General features: G+C 43.3%; 1 protein-coding gene across 4 annotated transcripts in view; it reads left to right on the forward strand.

Moving 5' to 3' along the window:
- MYO16 (myosin XVI) overlaps positions 1 to 21927 on the forward strand; it is a 904557-nt gene that overhangs the window by 390249 nt on the left and 492381 nt on the right. The gene's annotated exons all lie outside the window — the stretch shown is intronic.

Genomic DNA, 21927 nt, shown 5'->3' on the forward strand with positions numbered 1-21927 from the left:
GACAAGTGTTGTAACGGACGTATTGCTGCGGTGGAAAAAGGGGAATTACCTATACCTATTCAGGATTTTTGGAGAGTTTTTTCTGAGGAGGAGTCACAAATATTGCCTCCCCATAGAGACTATGATTGTACCATTGAATTTGTCCCTGGAGCGACTCTTCCTAAAAGTTGTTTATTTAATCTTACTATTCCTGAGAGAAAGGCTTTGGAGGAATACATACAGACAAGCTTGGCTGCCGGTCACATTAGGCCTTCCAAGTCTCCTGTGGCTGTTGGATTTTTTTTTGTTAAAAAAAAGGACGGCGGTTTACGTCCTTGTCTGGATTTTCGTGAGATTAATAAAATTACTGTACGCAATCCTTACCCACTGCCATTGATTCCTGATTTGTTTAACCAGTTAGTGGGGGCCAAGTGGTTCTCTAAAATTGATCTCCGGGGGGCATACAATTTGTTGTGCATGAAGGAGGGTGATGAATGGAAGACTGCTTTTAACACTCCTGTGGGTCATTTTGAGAACCTGGTTATGCCTTTTGGTCTTACCAATGCTCCAGCATTTTTTCAGAATCTTATTAATGACATCCTTAGACCTTTGATCGGCAAAAATGTGGTTGTGTATTTGGATGACATTTTGATTTATTCGCCTGATCTGGAGTCTCATTGGCGGAGCGTACGTGAGGTATTACAGTTATTAATTGACAATTCGCTTTTTGCTAAGCTGGTGAAATGTGAGTTTGCTGTACAGAGAATTAGTTTTTTGGGCTACATTATCTCCAGCGAGGGCTTTGAGATGGACCCTGTGAAGGTTCAGGTGGTTCAGGAATGGCCTAGGCCTATTGGTTTGATATCGATACAGAGGTTTTTGGGTTTCGCCAATTATTACAGAAAATTCATTAAAAATTTTTCTATTATTGTCAAACCACTGACCGATCTCACCAGGAAAGGTGCTAATGCGGTTCAGTGGACTACTGAGGCCATTGAAGCTTTTGTATTTCTAAAGGAGAGGTTCAGCTCTGCTCCCATCCTTATGCAGCCTGATGTGACTAAGCCGTTTTTGGTTGAAGTTGATGCTTCTTCGGTGGGGGTCGGTGCGGTGTTGTCTCAGAAAAACAAGGATGGAGTACATCCCTGTGCTTTTTTTTCAAAAAAATTTACTGAGGCTGAACTTAATTACGATGTTGGTAATCGGGAATTGCTGGCTATTAAACTCGCATTTGAACACTGGCGTCATTTCTTGGAAGGTGCTGAATTTCCCATTCAGGTTTTCACTGATCATAAAAATCTGATCTATCTTGATGCTGCCAAGCGCTTGAATGCCCGTCAGGCTAGGTGGGCACTTTTTTTCTCGCGGTTTAATTTTTCCGTTACTTACATCCCAGGTACCAAGAATGTTAAAACTGATGCTTTGTCTCGCAGCTTTTCTCCCATGGTCGGTGCTGAGGAGGAGGAGAGCATTTTACAAGAAGGTGTTGTGATTGCTGCATTGGACTCCGTTTTGGAAGATGAGATTCTTAAAGCACAGGAGAATGCCCCATCTAACACTCCCCATGAGAGGTTGTTTGTGCCTAGGACCTTTAGGAGAGATTTGTTTGTTGAGTGTCATGAGTCTCGGTTGGCAGGTCATCCAGGAATTTCTGAGACCAAGAGACTTGTGGGTCGCAGTTTTTGGTGGCCTGGATGGCAGAAGGAAGTCATTAAGTGGGTGCGTCAATGTACGGTGTGTGCTAGATCTAAGTCTTCACATACTCCTGCAGCGGGGTTGCTTTGCCCTCTGGAGGTTCCTAGTGCACCTTGGACACATCTGGCTATGGACTTTATTACTGACCTTCCCCCCTCTGAGGGTTTCACAGTCATCTGGGTGGTCGTGGACAGTTTTAGCAAGATGTGTCACTTGGTTCCTTTCATCAAACTGCCCTGCGCTAAGACACTCGCTAAGGCCTTTGTCAAGGAAATTGTCAGACTACATGGCATTCCTACTGACATTGTTTGGGATAGGGGACCTCAGTTCGTGGCTCATTTTTGGCGTGCTTTTTGTGACAGGTTGGGAGTTCATTTGTCGTTTTCATCCGGATATCATCCTGAGTCTAATGGCCAGACAGAAAGGAAGAATCAGGATGTTGAGCAGTTCTTGCGCTGTTTTGTGGCAGACAATCAGGAGGGGTGGTCTGAGTTTCTGCCACTTGCTGAGTTTGCTCTTAACAACCATACATCTTGTTCTGCGGGTTGTTCGCCTTTTTTTTGTTGTTCTGGGAGACATCCGTCTTTTGGGTCATTCTCCAAATTGGTATCGGCTGTGCCTGAGGAGGAGAGTTTTTCCGGTGACTTGGAGAGAGTTTGGACCGATGTGCGTGGTAATCTTCAGGAGGCTAACAAAAAATCTAAGAGGTACTTTGATAGGAAACGGCAAGAGGTTTTGTTTGCTATTGGTGACATGGTTTGGTTGTCCTCTAAGAATCTGCGGTTGAGGATTCCTTCTAAAAAATTGGGTCCCAAGTTTGTAGGGCCCTTTAAGGTGCTTCAGGTAGTTAACCAATCTGCTGTTAGGTTGGAGGTTCCTACCTCCTGGAAGATTAATCCGGTGTTTCATGTTTCTCTGTTGAAAAGAGCTGATGTGTCGGATGGAGACGTCTCTGCCACTGTTCCTCCGGTGGTGGAGGACGGGGAATACGAAATTTCCCGCATCCTAAATTCTAGACGGTATAGAGGGAGTTTGCAGTATCTCGTCGCTTGGAAAGGTTTCGGACCCGAGGATAACTCATGGGTGAGGGCGGATGATGTTTCTGCTTCCAGACTTGTCAGAGCATTTCACAAGAGGTTTCCTGATAAGCCTGGGCCTAGGGGATCCGGAGGATCCTCATAGAAGAGGGGGTACTGTTAGAACTCTCCTGTTAGGTTTTTTCTATCTTGCTGGTCACATGACCTTGTTTGCCTATTTAATCCTGCTCCGCCCTCCTGGCCTTGCTGGACTTCATTGTAATTTCTACTCTTAAGTTAGCCTGGTGCTTAGTTACCTTTCTCAGTCAGTTTAGCTTGGTCTTCGGACCTTTATGTTCTATTTTGTGTGTTTGTCTTTTACCGCTACAATTTCTGCTAGGAGGTGCCCAACTTTATCCCAGTCCCTAGTTCTTGTAGGGATCCCTCCCTTGCATCTATAGGTCTTCGTACAGACTAGCCGAGGACTTTAGCGGGTCTGATCGCAGGATCAGGTTCCCTGTTACATCATAGGGATCTAGCTTAGTTCTATTGTAGGGACTGATCTCCTTTCTTTCCTTAGTGCTTGTAGCAGATCATAACAGTTATGACCTGCTGCAAACATGATGGATAGCCAGACACCAGCTTCTGGCAGTGTTCCTGAGGAATCATAGCCTATTCTTCATGAGCAATGACCTCAGGTTTACTAGTATTGATGGCTTGCTTAGAGAGTGGCCCAAAAAGTTAAGAGAAGAGATAATTGCCTTGCACAAACAAGAAGAGGGATACAAAAATATAGCAAAAGCATTAAATGTCTCTAGAAATACAGTTATAAGCATATTGTATAAGGATAAAGTTAGCAGAATAGTGGTTACACTCCCTGGAGGTGGCAGAAAGAGAATGATATCTCTGGATGCCACCAGATTCCTGAGGAGGCAGGTGGCCATAAACCCTTGAGTCTAGCAAGATTTGAACGCTACTCTCTGCTGGAGCACGTGCTGCCAATCCACAGCGTCACTACTTTCTTTATCTTTCACTACTGCAATCCGCATTACTGATGAAGGTCATGTGTTGATCGAAACGTCTACATTTATATTTTGGATTGCTTGCACTTAATAAATTACATCAATACAGAATTTTGAGTGCCAAGTTTTATTTATGATTATTTAGGGGATAGGATCCTACATGAGCATCAAACAAAGGACTGCAGTGTTCACACTCTCCAGAAAGATTTGGTGTCAGCAGCCACTGAGGTTTTAGATTGTATTGAAGGGCACATACTAAACACTTAAAATGGTTTTACCATGAGAAAGAATGCATCCTATCTTAAAGATAATTCTTGGAAAAATTATACACTCTTCAAACCAAATTGAATAACAGAAATACACCCTTTTTCTACATCAAATGTAGACCGCGTACTGACGTAGGCTCCCAGGATACAGCAAAACTTTGAAGAAGGAAAAAGGCCACACAACAAACTTGCCAGAGGAAATTTTTTACTAATGAGCTTGGATAAACGCTTTTCCAATAATAAGAGAAAGATCTCATATAGATTCACATACGCCCAGTCAATACTGACTAGGACCTCAGTGCTGCACAACTCAGTAGACTAGGTGTAGTCAGCATGTTGCTATAATTTGCCTAACAGTATCCCCACCTAGTATGGAAGTTTATCTAAGATACAGTAGTAATCAAATTTCTGTCAAGGGTGACCTATTGGTGGTGCAGCAACTGCAGTTCACAAGCTTAACAAAAAACTCTAACTCTCCATTTGCTCCCATCCTGTAAATAATCCATTTAAGAAATGTTCGATATGGCGTTGTGTACACTTTTCCACAGCTGTAGTCCTTTTCAGATACGGTTAGCTCAGAGAGCTAAGTCTGATGGGCACTGACACAATCCGGTGTCTATAATTGCCTTACTAAGTTTGGCGCCAAACTAATTATGTTTGTGAGCATGCTAGCCAACACTAGTGATCACTGTGGTGGGGCCTTAGCTCAGGACTTACAGACCTGGATATGGTAGCTGTAATGATGTGAAATTATGTCCATCTGACTGACAGCTGCGTGGTCGAGAGGAAAGCAGCGATGCACCATCCGATGCGTGATACCACTACCGACTTGTGGGAGGGTGCTCCAGATACGTCACTAATACCGGCTCCTGGGGCTTTCATCTGTGCTACTTACGGTAAATGTCTCCAAGACAACCTTCTCCTTTGCCAGAGTAATTGGATTGGGATGATGTCCTCTGCTAATGGAGTGGCTTCCATCTCACCAGGTCACACAGCCCCCCCAAGAATGGCGCTGGATGAAGATCCACACATCCTCTCTTGCAGCTCGCACTCTCCTCTCCCAAGATGGCCACATACCCACTTCCTATCAAGCACTTCCTCCTGACTAAGCCCCCTGATGCTGTCAAAATACAGTCTAAATCAGCAGAACATAGTTCATTTATCATGACACAAATTTGTGTTAACAAAGGATCTGTTTTTGTCTTTCCTCACAGATTTGAGAATATCTTAAATCTCTCCTGTACATTAGTTCCAAACAAGAGTGTACACAAGGATCAAAAGGAAGACAGTGACCTCTTGTGGCCAGTGGTTAGTACTGCAGGCACCAATGTTCTCAATGGTCTCAATGTCCAAGCAGTACAGTGTCATAAACCTTAGTATAGAGACATAACAACAGCTGTAAACAGATTGTTAATGGAAATGGTGCTATGCCTGTGTGAGATTTCCCATCCTCTCACACAGGCATAGCTATGAACCTGATCATTGGTCTTCTAATTTGCTTCAAACGGCATAGTTTGTCTGCCATCAGGCATTTGCTCTTGCTGAGGCCGACCATGAGCAGATGATATCTGTAATATTCAGACAGGACAGTGAAGTTTTCATAACCAGCTGTTAGACCTTGGGCCAAGCAGGCCAGTGACTGTTTTAAGCAGTGCTGATGACTATGTGCCGTTCAGAAAGTTCATATGATGCAGCCACACAGCACCAGTCACTGGCCTACTGGACCACGGGCCTGACAGCTGGCTATGAGACCTTCTTTGTCTGTCTAAGCCCATGTGAATGATATTTGCACTCAAAATGAATACTACAGATGTCATGCTGATGGACGAGCTACTGTATATGGTTTGAAGAAAATTAGAAGACCAGTGTTCAGGTACATAGGTATGCCTTATGTAGAAAAAGGGTGCATTTCTGGTATTGAATTCTCTTTGAGAAGTGTATTATTTTTCCAAGATCTTTTAGGTATAATACATTATTTTGGAATGGTAAACCCCTTTTAAGGTTTCCATGCCCAAACTACAAGACGTACATCTCTACTTATCCAAAATCACAAGAAAAGTCAGTTCCAATATGAACAAAACCATATACTGTACATAAGCCACTGAAATGTTAGTATTCTGTTTTATGGAGCAATGAAACAAAACTTAAACCTTTCAGGCACAACAAACCAACAAAAATGTTATGAGTTTTGAAATATTGCCACACAAGCCAAAAATATATATTTTTTGTACAAACTTCCTAATTTTTTTTCATCACATTAAAGAAAAAAAAATCTATTCAAGTTTGGAATTGCCATAATCGCACTGACCTGGATAATCATAATTCAGACTAAATTTTACTACATAATGTATGCCATGAAAACAAAACTCATGGCGGAATTGCATTTCTTCCCAATTTCACCTCACTTGGATTTTTCCCCCATTTTTCAGTATACTAAATTGAAAAATTAATGGCGTTATTCAAAGTTATAACTTGTCTTACAAAAAACAATCCTTCATACAGCTATGTGGATGGAAAAATAAAAAAGTTATGTATCTTGGAGGAAGGGAAGTAAAAACAAAAGTGCCAAAAGAAAACTTGGATGCAGGGGAAAGGGTTAAAGAGAAAACTATAATTACATTAGTATTTTGTTAAAGTGTAATACATATGCTTGGGAATAATAGGGATTTAATATTACAGTGGTGGAAGTGACTCAGAGACTGCTAAAAGTACACAGGTTAAGGGCCACTAAATATACTCCTGCTCATCGTTATTGGCACCCGTGAAGTTTAAGTACATAATGTGGAATATCATCTGTAAAAAATGAATCAAGTGAAACTGTTTTTTTCTATAGAGCCCTCATGTTATATACAAAACAGTAAATGATAAACAATAATTTAAAACAAAAAACAATGACAGGGACAAATAGAAAAACCTAAAGCTTGCTTTGTCACTGGTATTGGCACCCTTTACATTAATTTAGTATGGAAAAACATTTTCACTCGTCTGTGGTAAATCACAAAAGAGATTCACCTGTGATAATTGTCGGTGCCAATGTGACATGAATTACCCAATGAATGATGAATTCAGTGTTTTACAAAAACACATGGTAGGCCCTGTTCCTTTGTCACAATGGTGAAGACAAAGCTATCTGAGGACATCAGAACTGATATGATTTGCAAACACAAGACTTCCAAAGGTTATAAGGCTATCTCCAAAGACCTTGATATCCCAGTTTCAACAGTGCGCAGTGTTATTAAGACGTTTGTCAAGCATTGAACTGTCAAGAACATCCCTGGACGTGGGGGAAAGAGGGAAATTGACAAGAGATGTCTTCGAAGTTGGTGCGAATGATGGAAAAAAAAAAACACGTCAAATATATAATATAGACTTGATGGCCAAACTGAAACAGTCTTTAGTCATTGTTTCAACAAGTACCATATGCCACACACTAAACAAAGCAGGGCTTTATGGGTGAAGGCCAAAGAAGAAACCACATAAAAAGGAATGACTGATCTTTGCCTGATCTGAGGACAGATGATACAAAAATAGAGCTTTTTGGCAATGCAAAGCAGCAGTTTGTTTAAAGACGGGGCAATGAAGCTTATAAGGAAAAGAACACGTTAACAAAAATCAAGCATAGTGGAGGATCCATAATGCTGTGGGGTTGCTTTGCTTCATTTGGTACTGGAGGCCTTAACCATATCACAGGAATCGTGAAATCAGAGAATTATTAAGAGATTTTAGAGCAAAATATCCTACCCAGTGTAAAAAAACTTGGTTTGAGTCGAAGATCATGGGTCCTCCAGCAAGACAATGACCCAAAGCACACATCCAAAAGTACACAGGAATGGTTGAAAAAGAAAAAAATCACTGTTTTAAAATGGCCAGCAATGAGTCCTGAATTGAATCCAGCATAGAAAATCTTTGGGGTGAGCTGAAATCTGCCATTGGGAAAAAGAACCCTGCAAACATTCAAGAGCTTGAAAAAACTGCAAACGAAAAGTGGGAGAAAATTCCATCTGATAAGTACAAGAAGCTTATAGATGACTACAAGAAATGTTTGGAGGTTGTCAGCATTGCCAAAGGGAGTGCAACCAAGTATTAATTGGAGTTGCCTTTATTGCTGTACATGCTGTTTATTGTTTTTTTTCTTTGAAATGCAACATGGAAGTTGAAATACAATGTTTTATTTTTGTATTACTTTGGAACACTAATTAAAAAAATCCTGAGGATATAACTTTGGTACATTTCCATTATTTCTGAAGATACTGTATAGTTTATGAAAAAAATGGAGGGGTGCCAATAATGGTGAGCAGCACTGTACTTGCCTTGTCCTCTATACTGATAATGCATGCTACACCACTGTGAAGATTGGGTATCATTGGACCTTCCAACAAGACAGGCTTGATTAGATTTAGTCCTGGAAGATTCTGGATTGGCTGTCACAGTAGCCTGACTTGAAAATCTTTAACAGGATTTGAAGAAGTAGGTTGCAGCACACAAAACCAAGAATAATAGTAAACTGGAGACTTTTACCCATGGTGTCTGGCTATGCAGCAGGTCATAACAGCCAAAGGCACTCTACTAGGTACTAAAACATTTGTCAGGAAGAAATTGCAAAATTCTGACACTGCAGTAATCATAAGAAGTGTCATGTTGTGTTGAATTTGGAGAAAGCTCTTGTTGTATAAGTTGTTGAGCAATTTACATTGTTCTTTGATTAGGTTTATTAGCAAAATGTACAAACTTTCTTCCGTTTGCAATAAACCAATTTACCATGGAGTTTGAACAATTTTGACAGCTTTGCTGCTGCATGTTATATGGGGATGGTGCTGTAGATTTTGCTGGGGGCGCTCAGTATTTGATCAGTATTTTACATCAATATTTGTAAGTGTAAACCAGGAGCGGTTCAAAAATACAGAAGTGGTGACGTGTTTCTATTATACTTTTCCTCTGATTAGTCCACTTCTGGTTTTGGCTTACAAATACTGAGGTAAAATACTGACCAAATACTGAACGTGTGAACGTGGCTTAACAGAGATTTCACTATGGTACAGTGAAGGGGTTCAATCTATGAAGAAAATATGTACATTTTTTCAGCGTAAAGGATTGGGATACATAAAGGATGATGATTTGAAAATCTACAGTATTCTAATTTTTCTGTGCAGATTTTTTTACCTATCCAGAGGTACTATGTTACAAATTGCTGAATACTTGCATTGCAGAATCTATACAAATATGTAACAAATACAGCACACCTAAATGTACCCTAAGGCTCTGTTTGCACTTCAATTTATATGGAAACCAGATCATTCTTTTTGGGAGATACCACCCTGCCTTGTATGATCTCAATGACGTCAAATTGGGTTAGTTCGGTTCTACCATGTTACACTGTTTTGACTGGAAGAATAGCTCTCCACGCTGCTCTATTTTTCTTCATCAACTTTTATAGAATCCAACGCAGATGTGAAGCCCAACTTACCCAGTTACACCATGACAGTTTTCTGATAACTGAAGCTTTTAAATAATTAAAGGGGTTTTCCATTACTGTTTGACCTCCTTTCATATGTCGTAACTAGTGTTGAGCGATACCTTCCGTTATCAGGAAATATCGGATCGGATTGGATCGGACCGATACCGAAAAAGTATCGGATATTGCCGATTCCGATACCGGAAACCAATGCAAGTCAATGGGACAGAAATATCGGAATGAAAATAAACCCTTTCTTTCCTTGTAGGTTAATTCTACATGAAGGAAAACAACTAAGAATAATGTAGAATGTATTGGGGGAGGTGGGGGAGACAATAAAGGCATAGAGGTTTAGCCTAATCAAATGGAATAGCAGGAATTAATATTTTTTTTAAGACGTTCTGAGTTACGGAAATATTGACTATGTTAAGTATTTTTATATTTTGTCAGATATTTATGTTTCACTACTTCCATGCTCTTCACCTTCTTTTTTACTTCTCCCACACTTTCTCCTTCATCATCCTCAGCATCTTTTTCATCCACTTCTTCTTCACCTTCTTCATCTTCTTCTTCTTCACCTTCTTCGTATTATTCTTTTTTTTTACATTCTTCATATTCTACTTCTTCATCTTCTTCTTCTTCATCATATTCTTATTTGTGACAGGCATTCCTGTAGTTGTTATCTATAAAAGGTTGGACATTACACCTTTCGTTCTGCCCGTCACAAAAGATTTACAACAGGATTTGTCCGCGTTCAGTTTGGCCTGCAGCAGCAGGTCTTTTCCAGGGGCACCACGAGGAGGAGCGGACTCACCCCCATACACTGCTTAGTCATCTTCTGCTTATAATTTAGATATTATCTTTTGCTCTGATTTTTAGTCTTATGCTTAATGTTCTTCCGCTTTTTGTTCTGCAGCTTCTTGTATTTCTGCTTCTTGGTTTTCTGTCTCTTGTTCTTCTGCTTCTTGGTTTTCTGTCTCTTGTTCTTCTGTATCTTGGTGCTTGTCTTCTCTTCTTTGTCCTATTGGTCAACTTCTTCAGGGTCATCTTCTTGGTCTTCTTCGGGGTGGTCTTCAGGGTCGTCGTCTTCGGGGGTCCTCGTCTTCGGGGTCCTCGTCTTCTGGGTCCTCGTCTTCTGGGTCCTCGTCTTCTTCGGGGTGGTCTTCAGGGTCCTCGTCTTCAGGGTCGTCGTCTTCAGGGTCGTCGTCTTCTTAGGGTTGGTCTTCAGGGTCCTCGTCTTCAGGGTCCTCGTCAGGGAGATCCAGAGTGATTACCAAGAACCATTTCAAAAAGCTTGAACTTGGAAATGTAGCAGAAGGTACAAGAAAGCTGAGGAACTACAGAGGACCAGCTGATGGTACTGGAACCCGGATGGGTAGCAGAAGGTACCCATGTAAAAAAAAGTTCAAGGCCGCGAGCCGGCCGCAGTTACCAAAACCCACAGTCCTACAGGGGGTGCTTGTCCTATTGGCACTATGGAACCAGCCTTCATTGCCAGATCCCACAGCCCACATAGGAGTCACCTAAACTGCAGGCACCATAGAGTCGGCTAACCCGACCGCTACACGACAGGACAACGCATTGGAGGCAAAGTGACGTTGACACTACCCGGAAACAGCTGGCGTGCTGGAACCAGGCTGGGCAGGAGGGAGTACCCGTGCCAAAGACACTGCCGAGAACCAGCTGACGGTACTGGAACCCGGATGGGTAGTAGAAGGTACAAGAGCCAATGGAACTGCCGAAGACCAGCTGACGGTACTGGAACTCGGTTACTAAGCAGGAGGTACCTGTGCCAGAAAGCACTACCAAGGACCAGCAGACGTTGGTGGAACTTGGATACCGAGAAGGAGGCACCTAATCCAAAGTCACTGCCGAGAACCAGCTGACGGTACTGGAACCCGGATGGGTAGTAGAAGGTACAAGAGCAAATGGAACTACCGAGGACCAGCTGACGGTACTGGAACCCGGATGGGTTGCAGAAGGTACAAGAGCCAATGGAACTGCCGAAGACCAGCTGACGGTACTGAAACTCGGTTACTAAGCAGGAGGTACCTGTGCCAGAAAACACTACCAAGAACCAGCAGACGTTGGTGGAACTTGGATACCGAGAAGGAGGCACCTAATCCAAAGGCACTGCCGAGAACCAGCTGACGGTACTGGAACCCGGATGGGTAGTAGAAGGTACAAGAGCAAATGGAACTACCGAGAACCAGCTGGCGGTGCTGGAACCCAAGGTAAATACTAAAAACAGAGAGGAGCCAGAGGTGTAATTGGAGCAAGTTTTAAATCAGTAGTACAGTGGATGTGGACAAAGCAGGAGAATTTTCCGGACACACAGCAGGGGAACAGCTGACGTTACTGAACCCCAATGACACGGCAGCAAGTGTTGACTGTGCAGACGGCACTTCCGAGCGCCAACTGGCGGTGTTGGAGCTCAGGGATAATACTGAAAACAGAGGAGCCAGAGGTGTAATTGGAGCAACTTTAAAATCTGTAGTAGTGAGAATGTGGACAGAGCAGGAGAAATTGCCGTCCGCACAGCAGGGGAACAGCTGACGTTACTGAACCCCAATGACACGGCAGCAAGTGTTGACTGTGCAGACGGCACTTCTGAGCGCCAACTGGCGGTGTTGGAGCTCAGGGATTACAGTTCAGGTGGTAGAAACATGAACAGAACAGGAGACCTGGATACTGTTGCCAACAAATTATTTATTCTGGAAGAGGACTGGCACATTTATGAGAGATCCAGGCCTTGCTCATTTTGAGAAAAGTAAGCCGGTCAATGTTATCGGAGGATAGTCGCATGCGACGGTCTGTTAGTACACCACCTGCGGCACTAAAGACGCGTTCCGATAATACACTAGCAGCAGGGCAAGCTAGCACCTCCAATGCATACTGACTAAGCTCTGGCCATGTATCCAGCTTACAGACCCAAAACTTGAAGGGAGAAGAGCCGTCTGGGAGTACACTAAGAGGGCAAGACATGTAGTCTGTCACCATCTGACGGAAACATTGCCTCCTGCTGACTGGAGCAGTCTGTGATGGTGTAGACATTTGTGGCGGCGGGGGACACAAAACTTTGCCACATTTCGGCCATACTGGTCTTGCCTTGTGCTGAGGCGCTGCTTCTGCTCCCTCTTTGTGCAGAGCTTCCTCCACTGCCTCGACGCACTGAGCTGCTTTGTAAAGCACTAGCAGCACTGCTCTCGGTTGGAATGGAGAACATGATGGAATGCACCAGTGCGTCTTGGTACTCCCGCATTTTAAGCTCCCGGTTCAACGGTGTTATGAGGCTTTGTAAGTTGTCCCGGTAGCGAGGATCTAGGAGGGTGGACACCCAATAATCAGCCGTGTTGAGAATGTGGGCGATGCCGCGGTCGTTTCTCAGGCACTGCAGCATGAAATCAACCATGTGCTGCAGACTGCCAACTGGCCAAGAAACGCTGTCCCCTGCTTGAGGCGTGATCTCTGCATCACCCCACCCTCGCTCTAGATACTGACTACTAGAGCATTGTGTACCTCCCTCCTCTGGACAGATGTCTTCCTCATCCATTGACTCCTCCTCATCCTCCTCACAAAGTGTCCCCTGCCTAGGCCTTTGTGAGGAACCACGTTGCGCAGACTGTAGAGAAGCAGATGGCATTTGTGACTCCTCATCCTCCACCTCTTCCAAAACCTCGTCCCTTAGTGCTTGCAGTGTTTTTTCAAGCAGGCAGATAAGGGGGATAGTCATGCTGACTAGTGCATCATCTGCACTCGCCATCCGCGTGGAATAATCGAAGGCACGCAAAACGTGGCAAATGTCCTTCATAGAGGCCCACTCAGTGGTGGTGAAGTGTGAACGGCGCGCACTGCGACTTGTTTGCGCCTGCTGCAGCTGGTACTCCATTACTGCTGCCTGCTGCTCACACAACCTCTCCAACATATGTAACGTTGAATTCCACCTGGTGGGTAGGTCACATATGATGCGATGTTCCGGAAGACGTAATCGGCGCTGCAGAGCTGCAATGCGTGATCTTGCATTGCTGGAACGCCGCAAGTGAGCGCACTCTATGCGGACCTTGTGAAGCAGTGCATCAAGATCCGGATAGTCCCTCAAAAAACTCTGCACGACCAAGTTGAGCACATGTGCCAGACATGGGAAGTGAGTGAGGTTGCCTAGGCCCAGAGCTGCCACCAGATTTCGGCCATTGTCACACACTACCATGCCTGGCTGGAGATTCGCTGGCACAAACCACACGTCGCTCTGCTGCTTGATGGCATTCCAGAGCTCCTGCGCTGTGTGGCTTCGATTCCCCAAAGAAATTAATTTTAATACGGCCTGTTGACGTTTGGCCACGGCTGTGCTCATATTGGTCACCATAACAGGTAACCGTTCACGGGTCGATGTGGAGGTAGACCGTGACGGCTCCTGCAGCGTTGATTCAGAGGAACTGGAGTATGAGGAGGAGTCAATGTGTACAGACTGGATTCCTGCAATCCTTGGAGTTGGCAGAACACGTACAGTGCCACTCTCAAGATCTGTACCCGGGTCCACAACATTTACCCAATGGGCAGTGAGGGAAAGGTATCGTCCCTGTCCATGCTTACTGGTCCATGCATCGGTGGTCAGGTGGACCTTGCTACTGATGGCGTTTTGTAGCGCATGTTTAATTTTTCCCTCCACATGATGTTGCAGGGCAGGGACGGCTTGCCTGCTGAAATAAAAGTGGCTGGGCACGTTGTATTGTGGGACTGCCAATGCCATAAAGTTACGGAATGTGTCAGTCTCCACCAGCCTGAATGATAGCATTTCAAGGGCCAGTAGTTTAGCAATGCCAGCATTCAGAGCCTGTGCTCGGGGGTGGTTTGCCGAGTATGGGCGCCTTTTCTCCCATGCCTGTGCTAACGATGGCTGTAGACTGGCCTGGGCGTGTGAGGATGACTGGGAAAGTGGTGCTGTGGGTGGAATTACACTGTGTCTCTGTACAACAGTGCCAGAGATTCTTCCATGGCGATCCTGTGAGGAAGCCGAACCAGCTGTGTGTGAGCTGGAGGAAGAGGCTACAACACGAGCTGAAGAGGTGGTAGGTGGCGCTGTAGGTTGGCCTAGGTCTTCAGTGTGTTTTTGTAACTCCACCACGTGCTTGGTCCGCACATGTTTCCACATATTTGTGGTATTGAGGTTGCTGACACTTTTCCCTCTTTTCACCTTCTGATTACACAGCTTGCATTTGACAAAGCAAATGTCATCTGAAACTGTGTCAAAAAAGGACCAGGCACTGCAAGTCTTGGGAGCGCCCGCTTTGGATTTTGGAAGAGCCATGCTCCTAATGGGTGCCGAAGTGGAGGCTACAGGCAACCAAGTCTGCCCCCTCCCTCTCCCTCCTTTTTGGGCTGTTCAGGGAATCTCTTTCTCAGAGCTGCTCCCACCACCTTCCTGTCCCTCACGCCATGATGGGTCAAGGACCTCATCATCTACACCACCCTCTTCAAACAACTGCTTCTCCTGGGTAGTCTCGACAGCACAGTACGCACCAGAAATTGGCACCTGAGTCTCATCATCAGATGCGTACTGAGGTGTGCTGCTGACCATAGGCACTGGCCCATCCGCCTCTTCAGATTCAGAGAGACAAAACAGTTGCGCATCACTGCATACTACCTCTTCTTCAAATTCTCAAATTCTGCTTGGCTGGCCCCCTCTTTCCAAGCCAAGAGATTCAGAGAACAGAAGTAGAGATGGCTCCTGTCCAGGGCTCTCTGACTGCCTGGGCAATTGGGCAGGTGGCGAAGAGACAGATGGGTGCTCTTCAGTGCTCAGGACCTGAGAGGATCTGGAACTAATTGAAGTCGATGCGTTCGCTGCCATCCATCCGACAACGGCTTCAATTTGGTCCTCCCGCAGCAGTGGGGTACGGCTAGCTCCTACAAAGCTGCGCATAAAGGACTGTTCCCTGGTAAAACTGGGGGATGCTGAGTCACTGGTGCCCGCAGCAGGCACAGAATCCCCATGTCCTCTCCCTGCAGGCACAGAATCCTCACGTCCTCTCCCTGCAGAAACTCCACGCCCACGCCCACATGCCTTACTCCCTGCCTTCTTCATCTTGGTAGACTGATAAAGATAGGCAGAAAAGTACTAAGGGCTTAGTGTGCTTATTCCTGAACAGCTGCTAACAGGTATAAGAAACACTAATTTTATAAAGTGTCGACTAGACTTTAATATGAGCTAATGTGGCCTACACAACTGTAAAGTGGAGTGTTTGGTGAACTTTATTTAGGTTTTTTTTGTCACAAAAAGACACTGGATGCGCCTAAAGATGTAATAACGATAGTATCACAAACTTTTTGTAGCTATTACAATGTAGGAAGGTAACCTACAATGCAATAGATGAGGCTACAAAAAATAGGCTAATACTAATCTGGCTGGGGCTGCAGGGCCCAATGCTGCAGAAAGGCTCCTCTAACTACTCCTATATAGTGTGTTTGGAACCAATTTAGCTGAATACGGATGGAACCACCACACTAATAGGAGAAATCAGGAAAAATTATGAATTGGCAAAAAAGGACAATGTATGAGGCAGTGACACACACTGAGTGCACTACAACCAGACGTGGTTGAAGCACACACTACAGGGTGAGCTGCACTCACACACCAGACCTTGCAGACAGCGGTGAACAGTACAGATGCAGAGCACTGTGCACTAGCGCTGCAAGGCCAAAAAAATTTCTCTATCTACTCCTATATAGTGTGTTTGGAACCAATTTAGCTGAATACGGATGGAACCACCACACTAATAGGAGATATCAGGAAAAATTATGAATTGGAAAAAAAGGACAATGTATGAGGCAGTGACACACACTGAGTGCACTACAACCAGACGTGGTTGAAGCACACACTACAGGGTGAGCTGCACTCACACACCAGACCTTGCAGACAGCGGTGAACAGTACAGATGCAGAGCACTGTGCACTAGCGCTGCAAGACCAAAAAAAATTCTCTATCTACTCCTATATAGTGTGTTTGGAACCAATTTAGCTGAATACGGATGGAACCACTACACTAATAGGAGATATCAGGAAAAATTATGAATTGGCAAAAAAGGACAATGTATGAGGCAGTGACACACACTGAGTGCACTATAACCAGACGTGGTTGAAGCACACACTACAGGGTGAGCTGCACTCACACACAGAGACCTTGCAGAAAGCGGTGAACAGCACAGAGAACTGTGCACTAGCACTGCAAGGCACAGCGATTTATAAAGTAGCTTGGGTAAAGCAGAATAGACCAAATAGGTAGCTAAAACTGTCCCTCAGAACAACAGCATCCTATCCCTAACTGAATTCACAGCAGAGTGAGCTCAAAATGGCGGTGGCTTTTATAGTGCATCATGACATCATTTCAGCAGCCAATCACAGCCATGCCATTAGTTAAGATGCCTACATGCCTAACAGGATGTGCCCACACTTCTTAGGATCCTCATTGGCTGAATAAAATGAAAATGGCTCATTGCATTATGGGAACTTCCGATTCCGGTATACGATATTGCAAAAGTATCGGAATTAAGTATCGGAATTCCGATACCGCGAATATCGGCCGATACCCGATATTTCAGTATCAGAATGCTCAACACTAGTCGTAACTCTTCTTAATAATGGCTTTTCTGATTAACTTTCATTACCAGTGCTGCTTCTATGAGCATATCTCGGTGTGGGTCACATAATATTTTTTGACATGAAGGTACTACTTTCTGTCTGTTACTTCTGATCGGGGCACCGGCATTAGAGGAGATGAGAAGAGTCTGTCATTGATGTCAATGATTGGCAGGGTGTCAGAGTACGCATGCTCAGATTACAGTCTTCCTTGTCCTCTGCACTGATTCTGCCATTTCTTTGGAAATCCAGCCGCTTCAGCTGACAAGCACTGCAATATACTGCTTCTCATTAGAAAGTTTATCGCAGTACTTGCCAATTGAAGTGGCTAGCGCTTCACAGCAACGGCAGAGTCAGGCTATGTGCCCACGTAGCAGATTTGATGCAGAGCGTTTTTGCCTCTCTCTGGCAGAAAAAAACGCATGCAGATTTACATGCATTTTTTCTGCCAGAGAGAAGCGTTTTTTCAGCGTTTTTACATGCGTTTTCGCATGCGTTTTTTCAAGCAGTTTTCCAAGCGATTTTGAGCATCACTTGGAAAAGTGCTTGACAAGTTGGTCACACAATATAAATCCATGCAACCGGCATGGATTTATAATGTGTGAACAACTGATGCTTTAAATGCAGCATCTATAGTAAAAAAAAAAAGAGAATTAAAACGTTAAAAATAAAAAAAAAACCTGTATACTCACCTGTCCGGTCTCCTCCCGGCGGCGATCCTGCGATCCTCTCTCTTCGGCGTCCCGCAGTGTACTGTCAGGACCTGCGGTGACGTCATTTAGTCAGCTGATGGTCACGCGACCATCACCTGACCGCTGATGTCAGCGGTCGCGTGACAATCAGGTGACTAAATGACGTCACCGCAGGTCCTGACAGTACACCGCAGGACGCCAAGGAGAGAGGACGTGGCTGGGAGCAGACCGGGGGCCGCCGGAGAGGTGAATATACAGGTTTTGTTTATTTTTAACTTTTTAATTTCTTTTTTTCACCGCGTGGTAGCCGGGATGAAGAGGAGTTGTAGTCTCCTCTTCCTCCCGGGTACCACACACACCGCGATTACGCTGAAAATTTGCGGCCATTGAATTTAATTGAAATGCAGCAAATCCACATATACCTGCGGGTTTGCTGCGTTTCAATGTTCCTCAATGGCCGCGAATTTTCAGCGTAATCGTGGTAGAAATGGTCATGCTGCGTTTTGCAACGCAATGCGAATTCGGCGCGCAAATTAGCGCATCATGTGCACAGCACATCCGAATTCACATTGATTTGCATGGCAGACTGTTTTACAAGCGTTTTTGTGGCGTTTTCGCAGCCGTAAAAATGCTACAAAAACTCTAAGTGGGCACATGGCCTGAGTCTACACCAGGCATTGGCAAGCTCAGATGTCAGACTTTACTGTCCCCTGCACTGATCCTGCCCATGCTTTGAAGCATAAGTGTCAGCCCCTTCAATACAAGCATATGGCGGCATACATTAACTTTAGAGTTTTGTTGTAGGAAAAGGGCAAAGACATGGTATACATTTTTTGTGGTGCCCAGTGGTACAGCCTGCTTTGCTTTGCAAATTGCCAATGCATAACAACTTGACAGAGGCTCCCATCAGATAAATAAAGCCTGATGGATTAGCCTGACTAAAAGTATGCTCACACAACATCTTTTTTCAGTCAGATTCCACTTCACCTGAAACCTGCCTGAAAAAGCTCTAAAAAATGACAAAAAGAATGAACATATGCACTGCAATGTCAAAATAAGTTGCTGTGTTCCATTTTATTTGAACCACCACTCCACAGTTTTTTTTTAATGCAGCGCTGGAGTGGTGCATCTAATCTAAGTTAACTGCCCCTAGTCTCGTACTTACTTGTACTTACCAGCTGCCATCTTCATCTTTTATTGGCGCCGCTCTGGTTGGTCTCCAGCAGATTGTCACCTGCCAGATCGCTGCCGTGTTTGCTGGGTGAGCCGGAAGTCACTACTCAATGTAAGTCTATGAGAGCCAGAAATCCACCAAAAATTCCATATCAATGCCCAGCAAAATGTAATATTTCATGCAATTTTATGCATCCTTAACTCATTTTGATATTTGACTTCTATGCTGCTCATTTCCTTTTTACACACAATATAATACGTGATTTAGCACTTGCCTTCAATGGTATGTGAAGGAAGAATGGGTTCTTCTCTGAGAATTTAAATAGGCAAATAGCTTCTTCAGGAATAGGACTGGAACTCTAGTGACACCTCTTGGATGTAGCAATCTTAAAAGTCAATATCAACCCTTTAACGAGCCTTGTCACATGACTTATGTTAAGAAGCCAAACCAGAAACTCGATTCGCAGACAAGTGTTTCAGGGTATTTTCCCCTCCTCTTTAGGATTGCTACATCTAAGAGGTGGTGCCAGAGTTCAAGTGCTCTTCCTCTCTGAAGGGGCTATTTGCATATTGAAATTCCCAGAGGAGTATGCATGGCCTATATGTCTATATTACCCCGGCTTGGCACTTTCCACAATGAAAAGTGTTCCCTCCTAGACCACCAGTCAGAAGCCTTTCACCCAGCCAAATCAGACCTACTGCTTTGCACTGAGGAGGGGCACTCCCCCCGAAACATGTGTCTACAAATGGAGTTTCTGGTTTGCCTTCTTGTCTTAAATCATATGGCAAAGCTCATTAAAGAGTCAATATTGACTTTTAGAATATCTACATTCAAGTGGTGGAGCTAGAGTTCAAGTGCTCTTCTTTTCAGATGAGGCTATTTGCATTAGTTCTTCTTGAAATGTTGAGACCTATTAATTTAATGTGTTGATTGTGGTATCAAAATGTGTTCCACTAAGTCTTCATATATCCCATCTCTAGTAAAAAAAAATGAAAAGTTAAAAGCTAGAATGTTTCTTCAAAAATAAATATTATCCTCATCTCAAAATATATTCAACAGCTGAAGACATGAATAATAATTTTTAGTCTTAGTTATAGATCCTATAATATTATCATGCATCTCAAATATTATAGATCTTGACTAGCTAATGGCCACAAATTTACATCTTGAACTGGATATTATTAGAGGAGGGTTTGAGGTGTCATTAGATGGTGGACCCTTTAAAGCAAAATTATTTCATAGTATGAAACCAAGCCAAGTAAAACTATATATTGGGGAGTATTTTAAACAGTGTGCTTTTTAGGTGAACATACTCTGCATTACCTTACAGCTTGACTTGAATGGCTATTATTATGAAAACAGATTAAAACTTACAAGCTCATATTCTGATTCAATCACATGAGGCTATTTTTGCAGTAGAAATAAATGTTGCACATAATAACATAGGGATTTTTTCTTGTTTTTTTTTTTTTTTGCAGTTTCTATGTTAAATAAGAGCATTTGCTATTATAAAGCCTATTCAATTTATAATGGCTGTTTGCAAATGATGTTTTTTCTGTAACTATTGTTATTTGCCACTAGGTGGCTGTATAGGTCCATGAAATGTTAGATTGATGTGTGTTGTACCATACAGGCTAGAAATGAAGATATTTAGTTACAAAAATTAGCTGAGTACATTTCAACAACTTTAGGCTAAGTTTATTTCGGTGAGACATTCTGTTTTGTCCATTTTTAAAGGAACAGACATTTGGAATAATATCAAAAACAGATCTGATATATAACTATTAGAATTATTATTATTATACTCACTTATATAGCTCCATGAATTCCACAGTGATACACAGACATCATTGTCACTGTCCCCACTGGGGCTCACAAGCGAATTTGTTCGGCATTTCAAATTCGTGTTAGTGTTCGGGGTTCCTACTTGTTCGCCCCAAAAAAATTGGCTCCGCTCATGAACATCCCTGACTTGCCATGCTGTCACGCAGATGTCATCTGACAGCGTGGCAAATCAGAGACGGAGCCGATTTTTTGGCGCTAAGAAGTCGGAACCCCGAACACCAATTTGAAATGCCGAACAAATTCGCTCAACACTACTCACAATCTAAGTTTCCGAACAGTATGTTTATAACGATATACCTGGGGATTGGCACATAGCAATACATAGAGATTGGACAGAGGCCTATAGAGTCATAGAGTCTCTGTGGGTCGATGTGGCAAACTTGCACTCACTTTTTCCATACTTTGTTCTACTATTCCCTGGTTATTTTTTTTTTCCAGTGGTGATATGTCACCTCAACACGTGACCATGAAAGGCAATCACTGGCTTTAGATGTGATATCACCAATGTGACCATTGATTTGCTTCAATGGATACATAAAGAGATGTGTCGTTATTGGAGCCTGGAAAATAAAAACAGATGATGGACTGTGAAACCATTGACACAGGAGCAATGAAAGATATTTTTTTAGAGAAGTACACTCCTGTTATTTTTATTTTATCATATTAAAACTGACTTGCAATAAAAATGAATGAGCTGAAAAACACTTCAAAAACTGCCCGTCTCTTCTCCGCGTCTGTTTTAGTAAATACTTGTATTCCCCATGAAATAACATTTTTTGAGCATCTATTATTGAATTTTTTTATTGTACTGTTTCTCTGTTATTTCTCTTGAAAATTTCCAAATAAATTGAAAACTGGGTGTTATTAGTTTGCAGTAGTGATGGTGGGGGCGTATACATTCTAATACAGTCCAATCAGGACAGACAGTATGAGACTCTAGAGACACACCCCTTTCACATGGGTAATAGTCCCTCCCATCTGTCAAATTATTTACACATTTTTGGGAGGGACAACAGAGAAATAGCTCATTACAGTCGTAAAGAAAAATGCTTCAGAATGTAAGATGTCAGGATAGCTGACAAGTCATGGTAAAAAAATGAAACCTACAATATCTAAATCTAGGTTTTATAATTGAATTACAGGATAATACAAAT

This window comes from Phyllobates terribilis, unplaced genomic scaffold (assembly GCF_046119375.1).
Source record: "Phyllobates terribilis strain yellow unplaced genomic scaffold, ASM4611937v1 Scaffold_2__4_contigs__length_985480577, whole genome shotgun sequence".
NCBI classification, from domain to species: domain Eukaryota; kingdom Metazoa; phylum Chordata; class Amphibia; order Anura; family Dendrobatidae; genus Phyllobates; species Phyllobates terribilis.